A 13,101-nucleotide genomic window follows, 5' to 3' on the forward strand; every position below is an offset into this window, starting at 1 on the left:
TGCCCAATATAGGTGCACAGCTTGTATTCATATTAATTGAGTTGTGTTTTCATTGCCCGGGCATATTTGGCTTAGAGAATTACTGCAACATATAGACCATACCATTGACATGTGCTCAGGGTTTCAATGGGTAACTGCTTTATGTTCTGAAAAGGCTGATTATGTAATTACACATTTATTGGAAATAATGGCAATTATGGGGATACCTGCACAAATTAAAACTGACAATGCTCCTGCATATATACCCAATAAGATGAAGCAATTCTTTGTATATTATAATATAAAGCATGCTACTGGTATACCACACAACCCTACAAAACAAAGTTATAGAAGAGATGCTTATTAAACAAAAAGGGAGAGTAAAGACCTCCAGGGATAGACTAAATAATGTTAACTCTCAATTCCTTAATGTTAGTGAAGAAGAAACAGCAGCAGTTGAGACACTGGGTTATTAAAAAAAACTGAAGAACTAAGCCAACCAATATACTATAAGGATGTGTTGACATTAGCATGGAAACCTACAATAGTTTTAAGATATGGATGTGGTTATGCTTATGTATCTACAGGAAATAAAAAATACAGTTATCAACAGAACTTACACAGATTTGATTGAACTAACAAAACTTACAAAGATTAGATTAGACCAAGAAAAACCTAATATCACCTGAGACATGGATGTCTTCACAAAGCAAATAGCCCAGGTGATTCACAAACTGTCTCAGTTACTGGTTTCTCCAAAAAATGCGTGCAAATCAACTTCAAAAGGGCTAGTCCTAATGATTGATCACACAGAGACTGGATAAACACAGACTGGACAATACATAGACTGGACAGATAATACAGAGGCTGGATAAACACAGAGACTGGACAATACATAGGCTGGACAGATAATACAGAGGCTGGGTAAACACAGAGACTGGACAATAAATACTACTTATAGTTTTTTTTTTCAGACTAACCATTTTTTTCTTTGGGGTCCAAGCAGGAATTTTTCAGTCCAATTCATCAGGAAAAGAAGACCATTGTCCCAATCCCTTAAGTTGGGGTAGGTGGTTTTCGTCACTTGATGTGTTATGGTTGTTATCATCCAAGGTAGTAGGTTGTTTTGCTTAATTATTGCATACTGATATAAATTTAAAGTTAATTATTGTGCATTGATACAAATTAAGGTTTTGTTTAACTATTATATTCTACATTAATAGAATTTTAAGGTTTTTGTCTAATTATTATATTCTGTATTGATAGAAATTTAAAGTTTTTGAATTACTTTATATTGATAGAAATTTAAGGTTGCTTTGTTAGACTACTATTTGACTATATTGTACATAATCCATTAATTGAAAATGTGATTGTTCTTATAATTATTTCTATTGTATGTAGATTGTTAATGTTAGAGAAGAGGACAATTCCGAAACAGAAAGGGGGATATGAAGTAGAAACTTAAGGGTTCTTTAGAAAGTCTGTTGTGGCAGATGGTGTTGTGCTGGGGCAAATGTGTGAAGGAGTGTTTTCCTGAAGCAGATACAGGTGAAAGTATGTTTTGATAAAGCAAACATGTAAAAGGACAAGTGCTGAAGGATTCTTTGTTAATGAAATACATGTGTTGATTCCTGTTACATGCATTGTTGAACTCCATTTGATTTGACTCCATAAAGAGAAACACACCAAAAAACTTGAGATCCTGCAGCTTCTTGCTTCTTCCTCGAACTTGGACTAATTGGCGGAGCGGTCTGGTTCCTCCTGCTGATTTGTGCCAATTTGTCTGAGGCCCAGGTGTTCTTGCTAGGTCACGCTACCACTGCTGCTCTCTTGACACTACTGAGCTGGACTGCTGGTATATCCATGAAGTGTTTGCAAGTGGATTGAGCTGTCGCTGCTGACCTGTGAACTGAACGGCCGATTTCCTGACAAAGCAGATGGGATTTGCTCCAAAGAACCATTTCAAAACACATCATCATGCCCCGTATCATAGGAACTTTTCTTTTCCACTACCTCTGGTGGGTGGTGGGCTCGAAGGGAGGTTAAAGCATTTAAGAACCATCATTAAAGATAGGCATTGAAAAAAAGTTAAAGCCTACACTTTTTATCTCTTCTGTCTAGTTACTTTGAAATATTTTTTGTTGGGCATCAGATTATGTACCCTTGGTTGTTTCCTAGTTCCATATGCTTGGCATTCATTGTTTCTCTTAAGGGAGGTTCTATGTCTGATGAAGTTTGAGGGTTTCTTTCTTTCTTTCTTTCTTTTCTTTTTTTATTTTTTGCAACAAATAGATGAATGACATTTTTATATGCTAGTCTGTGTTTAATTAAGGATTTGGCAGTAATAATAATCAGTTATTATTAAAAGGAATATATTAATTCTTGTCATTTTTATAAGTACTTAGTGATCTCCTAACCCTTATTTGCATGGTAGGAAGAACTGACTCCTTAAAGTTGTCCCTTGACATCTACAAATGTGCCATAACATGTGCCCACTCATGCCCCCACATATATGTACACATGCATTCACAAAAAATAAATAAAAATTAGTAAGGAATGTAATTAGGGCCAGGTGCAATAGTGTATAGCATTAATTCCAGTACCTGAGAGGCAGAAGCAGGTAGATTTCTATGATTCTAAGGCCATTGTGGTTTACATAACAAGACTCTGTCTCCAAATTAAAATTAAGTAGGAGAGACATTGTTCTGGTTTTACTTGTGTTTTCCGCATTGATATTTGTACATTGGTGTTAGGTCATTGATTGAGGTAGGGTTTTTTTCTCACATTTCTTCACTCCATGGGAGTATGTACAATGTTGACGAGTGACTAGGTTGTGGTGGAGTTGAGATGTCATTTTCCTCTGTTTCGCTGGTGTTCAGGACACCAGGCTATATCTCTAGTGCTCTCTCAAGGGTAGAATACTGTCTTCTCTTCAAAACCATTGGGTATTTAGGGGTAGTCCCACAGTGAAAATAGAATAATAGTGAACTAAAAAAAAAAAAAATCCTTGAAGCACCAATCATTTTGCAGAGAAAATGGACACTGGTAGTTTCTAATAAATTAATTTCCATGGAAATAAATGAAAAAATGGGGAAAGTAAGGCTAGTAATTAATATAGGATTGAGAAAGTGAATATCCAGCAGGGGAAAGTAAATAGAAAGGGGAACTACAGTGGCCAAGGCCAAGTTTTGGCTGAAGGTTGACTGATCAAAAGAACAATAGAAATACGCTACTAAATAATGTAGAACAGCTCCATCTTCAACAGTCTGATCTGTGGGGACCCTACAAACCATGCTAGTCTGTGTTCTCTGGGAAAGGAAAATGAAAAAAAAATCAAGGGGGAAATGACAGAGTAAAGATGGTTTAGAAGAGACATAGGGCAAGAACAGAATAGGACTGACATGACCAGCTGAGTTGACACTGAGCATTTAATAAAGGAGAAATAGATGTAGGAAGAGAGAGCTAGGTGGTGATATAAGCTATGGAAATTTTCCAGTCTCAGTTGTTAGTTTCAGTCTAAGCATTCCCTCCCTAGCTGCCAGAAGCCTGTCTCCCCTGGGAGTTCCTCAGCAATAGGTCTCCTGATCTCCCTCTGGATCTCCCTCTGAATAACCAGGTTATAGACTCAGGTCCAGGCCAACGGATATGCTTTACAGGTGGAATGTGACACCTCTGTGTGTTCCTTCAGGGTTCTGGCTGCTAATGCTGTTCTCACCCTGTGTAGCAGCTCTTAATGTTGTCAGTACAGCTCACAGTCTATGTCAAACTTCTCTTGTAGACTTGGTTCCTACCGGGTTTTCATCTTGCTGAGGGTGCGTGCAGCTAACTCAAAGTTTGCTTTTCATATCGTAGAAATACTTTGATAGTTAGGTTTCAGGGTCCAGTTCTGTCTGTAACACTTGCTCTGAGTTTCCTGGGAGTGTGGTTCAGAGAGGACCTTAGGCTCTTGAGCCACTAACACAGCAGGGTAACTTTTTATTTCTTTTTACTTTGAAATAGTATCTTACATCAGGATTACATTTAAATGTCTGCCACATGTGGCAGAGGGCTATATTGGGCAGAATAGATCTGGACCATCAGGGATGAGACATTTCCCCTAAGGTAGGCATTGTGCCAGTGTTCTCTTAACTTCTGAGAGATTTTCTTTTTGTTTCTATGACTTAAAAATATTCTCCATTAAAATATGTGTTGCTCTTGGTGTGGTTTTATTCTGGTCTGTAGTTTACTGCATGCTAAAAATAGAAGTTGGAATAAATAGAAGTGGTATAGAAGAAGCAAGTCCTGGTGTCCTGGAGCATTGGGAGGAAGCAGTCTACACAAAATTGGTTAAGAGCAGGTACAGAGAGTCTGGATATTCTAGAATAATCAAGGACTGGTAATATAGCACAGGTAGCTACTAGAAAACAACAGGGGTGGAAGACAATAGAAAACAGTGGCAGTGGGGAAGGCTAGAAATATGTGGCAGAAGATGGCCTTGTTGGACATCAGTGGGAGGAGAGGCCCACGGGCCTAAGGGTATTCAATGCCCCAGTGTAGGGAAATGTCAGGGTGAGATGGGAGTGGGTAGGTGGGGGAGCACCCTCAAAGAGGCAGGGGGAGGGGGATGGCATAGGGGGTTTCCAAAGGGGAGACCTGAAAAGCGGAAAACATTTGAAATGTAAATAAAGAAAATATCCAAGAAAAAAAAAAAAAGAAATAGGTCCTGGTGGGATTTTACAGCTCATAATGAGTGTTCTGGGTTTATTGTTATTTTGGTCAAAAACCCTTAGGAGCATTGACGATAAAGAGGAATATGATGTGATTTATGTATTCTTGGAGATCATTAGGGTTACTCTGTGGAATATTGTTTAGTAAGGAAGAGCTCAGTTGGGTCTATGAGTGGTCTAGGTTGGAGCCAATGATGAAGAATAGGGGTTGTTTTATTTGGTAACGCAAGCAAACAAGAAGCCCCAGCGACTCTCAGAGCACATTGTTGTATGGAACAAGCCTTTTATTGTCCACACTGTCCATACCACCAAACCCTCACCTCTACACCTGCTCTAAGGCAGGCCGCTTGGAAGATACATTCCTGTAATGGTGCTTTTTAATGCTGCAATCTTACTTCAGCAGTCTCCGCTTCCAGTAATTATTTTCAACAGTATATTTTAGTAAGTTCCACAGTCTTGCTGTTTAAGGTAATTTCTCATCTAGCTCCACAAATTACTTGGAATATATTATTGAATTAAATTGAGTATCTAGGTAGAAAGGCTGTTTATGGGCAGGGCATCGTTCATTGCACACAAGTGCCATTATTCATCATTATGCTCATTATAGTACAAAGGATTTATCTGCTTTTGACATCTTGCCCTTTAAAGTGACCCAATTTGGCTGCATGTGGAGGGTTAAGAGGAAGCACTGCCCATTTCTCTAATGATAGAGCTATAGACGCTAATGCACCGCAAGCCATTCTAGACAACTAAGGACAACTGAGGAGTACTTTTAAAGACTTTTAGAGGAAAATCTGAAAATATAGCAAGGAAAAAATAGAAGTTTACTTTATAATGAAAGACCTCTTACTTCCTATTATTACCATCATGGATGGGCAAAAAGGGAAGCATTTTTAATATGAATAAAATTTACATTTCTGTGTGTGTTCATGGGTAATTTTCCCAAGAGTCACTGAGCAATGGAAGGCACACATTATTAGAGATGGAAGTTGATCTGAAGCATGAGTTTAATCTGGTTTAATCATTTGTTTAGTAGCCTCTTCTTAAAATTACAATTATTAGTAGATATTAATTGCACAAATTTTGCAGTTTATTGTACAATGCTGTTTCTATACATGCACTCATGTGGTATGAATATTAAATAGTTCTATAGCTTATCCTCCTCATACTCATAGATGATGACTGTACAACTGCGGTTTCTGAAAACATCACTAACATTTTATATCTGATGCTTATGGTGTTCCATAAGCTTATTTGGTTCAGTGCTGGGAACCAAAGTCAAGGCTTTGTACATGCCAGGTACACATCCTACCACTACTCCAGTCCTTTAAAGGTTTTGGTGATGGTATTGATTTGAATGGAATGACCCCATGGGCTCATATATTTCAGTACTTGTCCTCTAGTTATTAGAACTATTTTGGGAAGGATTAGGAGGTGTTGCCTTGTTGGAAGATCCTGTCACTGGGGGGTGGGGGGGAGGTTCAAAAGGCTCTGTGATTCCCAGTGTTTCCCTCTTCTTCATGACTGTAGATCAAGATGTAAATTCTCAGCTGTTCCTTTTTTTCTGTCAGCGTAGACTCTAACCCTCTGAAACCATAAGCATCTTAAATGCTTTCTTTTATAAGTTTTTTAGTCATGGTGTTCTACCAAAGCAATAAAAAAGTAACATGATGATGAAGATACCGCTGATAAAATTGAGATTCATGACCTTGATATTTATTGTATTTAAAAAACAATCTAAAGAAAACAATCGGGGCTGGCAAGATGGCTCAGCGGGTAAGAGCACTGACTGCTCTTCCGAAGGTCCTGAGTTCGGATCCCAGCAACCACATGGTGGCTCACAACCACCCACAATGAGATCGGACCCCCTCTTCTGGTGCGTCTGAAGACAGCTGCAGAAAATTACGCCTGAGCGAGCAGGGCGGGGCGAGCGGGGCGGAGCGAGCGGGGCCGGAGCAAGCGGGGCCTGAGCGAGTGAGGCTGGAGCGAGCCTGAGCAGAGGTCCTGAGATCAACAGCAGCCACACACATGATCGAACACAGTCATGTGTACAGCTACAGTGTACTCATACACATAAAAATGAAATAAAATAATTCTAAAAAAAAAAAAAGAAAGAAAACAATCTAATAATCATGGAATTGCTGGGGACAGCATACCATGACAAGGACTGCCTGCAGTAGGCCGGGATGGAGACATCTCAGTTGCCCGCACCAGCTCCTTGTAGAAAAGGATGGGGTCTGGGACCCTGAGAAGCAGGAGGCACATCCCTCTAGGGGACCCACCATCTGAAAAAAGGGACTGCCTGCAGTAGGCCGGGATGGAGACATTTCAGTAGCTGGTGGCAGCTCTTTGAAAAAAAAAAATCAAAAAACAAAACAAAAACCCAAACCAAAAAACCAGTTGTTCCCATTTCTCCTAACCTTAGCCCTGGACAATGGATAATAGATTTCATTTGTGCATGACTGCTTTTTGGTTGGCCTTGGTGTGCATAATTATTCTATTATATCTGACTTTCTTATTTCCTTCTCCTTCTGCTCTCGTGAATTCTGTGAAACTAGATGTTCCTTGATGTAATGATTCTTAAACAATTAAAAAATTGAGGCATGGGGCACAGCACAGCACAGTCCTAATGGCCCAGGTGCATGCTGTGGCCACCATTTAGGTGTGTTTCTCATCTTGGAAACAATGTAATAACTGCACAATGGAAGTTCCAGATAAATGCTTGACTTGCAAAGAAAGTTTGAAGAAATTATTAGAAAATGAAATAGAGCCAACATTGGGACCCTAAGAAAGAAAAAAATATAGAAGTTATGAAATAAGTTTTGCACAACATTTGAGAGTGGTTCCTGGATAAGCAAGTATAGAATATGTTAGTAAAACTAAGTCAGAACACTGGGACTCTTAGGAGAGTCATTGTGTGCAATGTGCAGAAGCAGAAAGCTGGTGGAACTACTGAATTAAGGGTTAACTTGATTCTTTCTGACCACTGCCTGGCAGCTTTGCCCCTGTCATTTAGCATTAGAGATTCACAAGAATATGCAGGTAGCTGGCCTCAGAGCTCTGAAGTATAATAAGTTAAAGTTTAAATAATGATAAGTTTGCAACTGTTATTATTTTGGCCATAAGCCTGGGAATAGGGAAGCTTGAAACTTTGGGGAATTGTAATTCTTGATTCTTTGTGGGATGTGGTTATTCTTTTGAATTTGATTTGTCAATGATTGTACAATGTATTTTTTTCCCGCTTTTGGAATATTAATAAAAGACTGGGGCAAGAGAAAGGCATGGATGAGTATGTAGAGAGTGAGTAGCGAGCATGTAGAGAGTGAGTGAGGAATATGTGAGGTGAATGTGGAGAGCGAATGAAGAGTGAGTGAAGAGAGAATGTGAGGTGTGTATGGAGAGAGTGTGTGTGTGTGAGTGAAAGGATAGTGCATGTGGTGTGTGTGGGAGATGTGTGTGAAGAGTGTGTATGAGAGTGGAAGGGGGGCACATAAAGGCGTATATGGGTATGAGAGTTCAAGAAAAGAAAAGCTCACAGGAGAAAAGCAGAGTGCGCAGGAGAATTCAGACTTTGTGCAGCCTCAAGCTGCGAGCAAATGAGAGCGAATGAGAAGGAGAGCAGAGAATGAGAGAGAAGAGAGAGAAACTTTAAGCCTTGAAAAATTGCCTGTCAGCTTGTACCCAAACAGTAGTCTGTGTATATTTATTATGTGCTTTCCAGATATCCCTGCTTCCAGTTGAGAACTCTGATCCTGTGTCAAAGCTGGACCCTGACATGTGATTGGTTCTCTCGTTGGTCCTCTTGTGGCTCTATGTATGTCTGGGGATTGAACTCATTGTGAGGCTTACGCAGTAAGGAAGTACAGTAGAAGGCATGGACAAATGCTGTTTATGGATTGCTCATAGGATTTTGCTTAGTTAGCATTCTTATACAGCCTAGGACTATCTGCTCAGGGAATGGTCCGTGCCCACAGGCCAGGTTAATTGGATAATCTCTCAATGGAGGGTTTCTTTTCAGGCAAGCCTGAGCTTGCCTGTGTCAGGTGTCAGGTGACAGTTAAAGCTAACTGGAGCACTGTTACATCAGGATTTTTGTTTACCTTTATGTTTTACTTATTTACTTAACTGTTGCTGTGAGAAAATGCCATGGCTAAGGATAATTAGAGAGAAGAGTCAGCTTGGGATTACACTTCCAGATGCCCAGAGTCTGTAACAGTAGACCTCAGGCAGGGTAGCTGGAGCAGGGAGCTGACAGCTCACATCCTGAACCATGCAGGAAGCAGAATGAGATTGAACTGGAAATAGCACAAGGATTTTAACCTCAAAGCCTGACTCCAGGCTACACTTCCAGACTACCCTACACAGTGCCACCAACTGGGGACCCACTGTTCAAATAGGAGAGCATGAAGAACAGAACAGTTTCTCAAACTGTTATACCAAGGAATTTTTATTTCACATACAAAACAATGGCTATCATATCATAGTATTTATCATTGTACTTTGCTTATATTCACCCCCCTTACTCTCCACTGGCTTCCTTCCTCCAAAGAGTCGTTCTAAGCATTCATCTATGACACGATAAGAAGCTAAATACAAAAGGAGCCATGTGCTGGTGGGCTTTCTCTACAACTTGTCTTCTTCGGTTCTCCCTTCCTCTCCCTTAAGTCCTGTTCTTTTCCTCACATATCCCCTGTCTTAGTCAGGGTTTCTATTCCTCCACAAACATCATGACCAAGAAGCAAGTTAGGGAGGAAAGGGTTTATTCAGCTTACACTTCCACATGGCTGTTGATCACAGAGGAAATCAGGACTGGAACTCAAGCAGGTCAGGAAGCAGGAGCTGATGCAGAGGCCATGGAGAGATGTTCCTTGCTGGCTTGCTTCTCCTGGCTTGCTCATTCTACTCTCTTATAGAACCCAAGACCTCCAGCCCAGGGATGGCACCACCCACAAGGGGCCCTACCCCCTTGATCACTAATTGAGAAAATGCCCCACAGCTGGACCTCATGGAGGCACTTCCCCAACTGAAGTTCCCTTCTGTGATAACTCCAGCCTGTGTCAAGTTGACACACAAAACTAGCCAGTACATCCCCCTTCTACTTTGTGTGTGTGTGTGTGTGTGTGTGTGTGTGTGTGTGTGTGTGTGTTTGGGATGTACACTTCAATCTTACATAAGAATTCTGAGTTTGGTTTCTTTTGCTTCACATGACGGTCTCTAGTTTCATTCATTTTCCTTTATGCAAACAATGTAATCTTATTCTTCCTCATTGGTTGAATCGAGCTATATGGTGCATACATATCACAGTAACTTCATCCATTCTTCTGCTGATAGGCATCTAGGTTGGTTCCATATTTTGGCTGTTGTGGTTTGTGCTTCAAAATACACTTGGTATGATAACTTAACACTCTTTCACGTATGTTCCAGGGAGAGGCATAGCTGGATCATATGGTAGTTCTATTTTCAGTTTCCTGAGGAACGTCTTTACTTATTTCCATAGTGGCTGAACAAGGTCACAGTTCTACTATTAGTGTATAAAGGCTGATCATTTGGTGCTTGCCCCTTTTTGCTGTGTCACCTTCTGCTTCTCTACATCCCCAGCTTTTCTATCACCCTTCTTGAGATTTCTGATTCTCGTAAAATCTTTCTCACCTTGGAAGAGTCTTTCCTTTACTATCTTGACTCATCCCATTCACTGTGCCACATTTCAAATATGTGTAACCCGCCCACATTACCCAGAATGCCAGTGCATCCAGATTTAAAATGTCCAGTGAGTGGGTCTGCGCCTGTTAGCCTATGCTTGTAATCCCAGCACCAGGCAGCTATGGTGGCTGTTGGTTGTCAGCTTAACTTCATCTGGAATTAACTAAAACCCAGTTGGCTGGGCACATTGGTAAGGGATGAATGAAATAGGAATAAAGAAAACAATTAAATTGAATCAAAATATCTAGAAGTTGATTTTTTATTAGATATTTTCTTTATTTACATTTCAAATGATATCCCCTCCTTAAAAAACATAACAACAACAACAACAACAATAACAGAACAAAAAAACTGAACCTCTAAGCCTGTAAGCTATCCCCAATTAAATGTTGTCCTTCTAAGAGTTGCCTTGTTCATGGTGTCTGTTCACAGCAGTAAAACCCTAACTAAGATATTAGCCTTTTGTCAAATGTAGGGTTGGTAAAGATTCTTTCATGATCTGTAGACTGCAGGATTTTCCTATTGACAGTGTCCTTTCCATTATAGAAACTTTTCAGTTTCATAAAGTCCCTTTTATCAACTGTTGATCTCATACCCTGAGCCATTGATATTCTATTCAGGAAGTTATCTCCTGTACTAGTGAATTCAAGGCTATCCCCCCACTTTCTGTTCTATTAGATTTAGTGTATTAGATTTTACTTTGAGGTCTTTGATCCAGTTTGACTTGTGTTTTATGCAGGGTGATAGATATGGATCTATTTGCATACTTCCACAAGCAGAGATCCAGTTAGATCAGCACCATTTGTTGAAGATGCTTTCTTTCTTTCATTGTATGGTTTTGCCTTCTTTGTCAAAAATCAAGTGTCAGGAAAATTATTTAAACAACCCTGTAACACCTATGAAAATAGAAGCAGTCATTAAAAGTCTCTCGACCAGAGGTCCAGAATTCAATTCCCAGCTACCACATGGTGGCTTACAACCATCTGTAATGGAATCTGATGCCCTCTTCTGGTGGATCTGAAGACAGCTACAGTGTACTCATCATATACATAAAATAAGTAAATAAGATCTTTTAAAAATTCTCTCAACCAAAAAAAACACAGGGCCAGATGGTTTCATACAGAATTCTACCAGACGTTCAAAGGTGATCTACTACCAATACTCCTTATACTATTTAATAAAATAGAAACAGAAGGAGCATTGCCAAACTCATTCTATGAACCCACTGTCATCCTGATACCTAAACCACACAAAGACTCAACAACAAAAGAGAATTTCAGACCAATTACTCTTGTGAATGCTGATACAAAAATACTCAATAAAATGCTCTCAAACTGAATCCAGGAACACGTCCAAAAATATCATTCACCATGATCAAGTAGGCTTCACCCCAGGGATGGAGGGATGTTTCAACATATGAAAACACATCAACATAATCCATCATATAAACAAACTGAAAGAAACAAATCACATGATTATCTCATTTGATGCTGAAAAGCCTTTGACAAAATCCAACATCCTTTCATTTTAAAAGTCTTAGAGAGATCAGGGATACAAGGCACACAAATAAACCTAACAAAAGCAATATACAGCAAGCCCAAAAGCCAACACCAAACTTAAAGCATTTTCACTAAAATCAAGTACAAGGCAAGGCTGCTCTCTCCCTATCTATTCACTGTAGTATTTGAAGTTCTAGCAAGAGCAATAAGGCAACAAAAGGAGATCAAGGGGATAAAAATTGGAAAGGAAGAAGTCAAAGTATCATTATTTGTTGATGATATGATAGTATACATAAGTGACCCCTAAACTCCTGTAAGAGTTCTACTAGAGAACTCCTAGAGCTCATATGTACTATCAACAAAACCATGGTTTTTTCGCTTAAAGCCCTCACTGGAAAAGGCTGCAGGCTACACTGGAACCCCAAATATCCAGTAAAATCACCACATGACTAAAGTTAGGGCAAAAACTACAAATGCTAAACACTAACCACCAGAAACTGGGATATCCCTCTCTTATGACTCAGCAAGACAATGATGTAAGCAGTCTGACAAAGACCCTATAGAACGTTTCCCCTTACCTAAGGCCTATTTTGGCTAATAGAGATTGACTTAAGAATGCAAGTCTAGACTCCTTGTCTTTGCTAATGCTCTTAAGCTTTAGATATTTTGATAAACTGTGTCAAATTCTGAACTATAACATTCTGTAATGGTCCACCAGAAAAGGACCAGGGAAGTAAAGTTTTCAGTCTCCTCACAAACTGTATTTATGGCTTAAAGTTCTGTCTTGATACTAAAAGAGCTTCAATTAAAAATTAAAAATTGTAATTTTTAAAGATTAAATTTAAGAGGGGTAAAAATGTAAATGCTAATTTTATAAAAGCTACTAACTTGATTTAAACTTAAAAAAATAAAAACATACAAATTAATAACTAGTTATCTTATAAATGATTAAATTCTTTGATGTGCCATCTCTTCAGTTGGGTCAGTAAACCTGATACTTCTGATACATTGTCCTAATGTCCTCCTGACATTTGACTAAAATTTCAGCTTTCCTGGGCCATGACCATGGCATCCCAATTTCAGCTGAGAAGCAGTTACAAAAGAGAATACATTGCCCCTTCTCCTTAACAGAAGGCTGGAAAGTTAGCTCAAAAGAAAACTCCCTGACAATGAGAACAAATCAACTACTTATGGTACCTATTGACATACCAAAAAAA

This window comes from Mastomys coucha, unplaced genomic scaffold (assembly GCF_008632895.1).
Source record: "Mastomys coucha isolate ucsf_1 unplaced genomic scaffold, UCSF_Mcou_1 pScaffold6, whole genome shotgun sequence".
Lineage (NCBI taxonomy): Eukaryota > Metazoa > Chordata > Mammalia > Rodentia > Muridae > Mastomys > Mastomys coucha.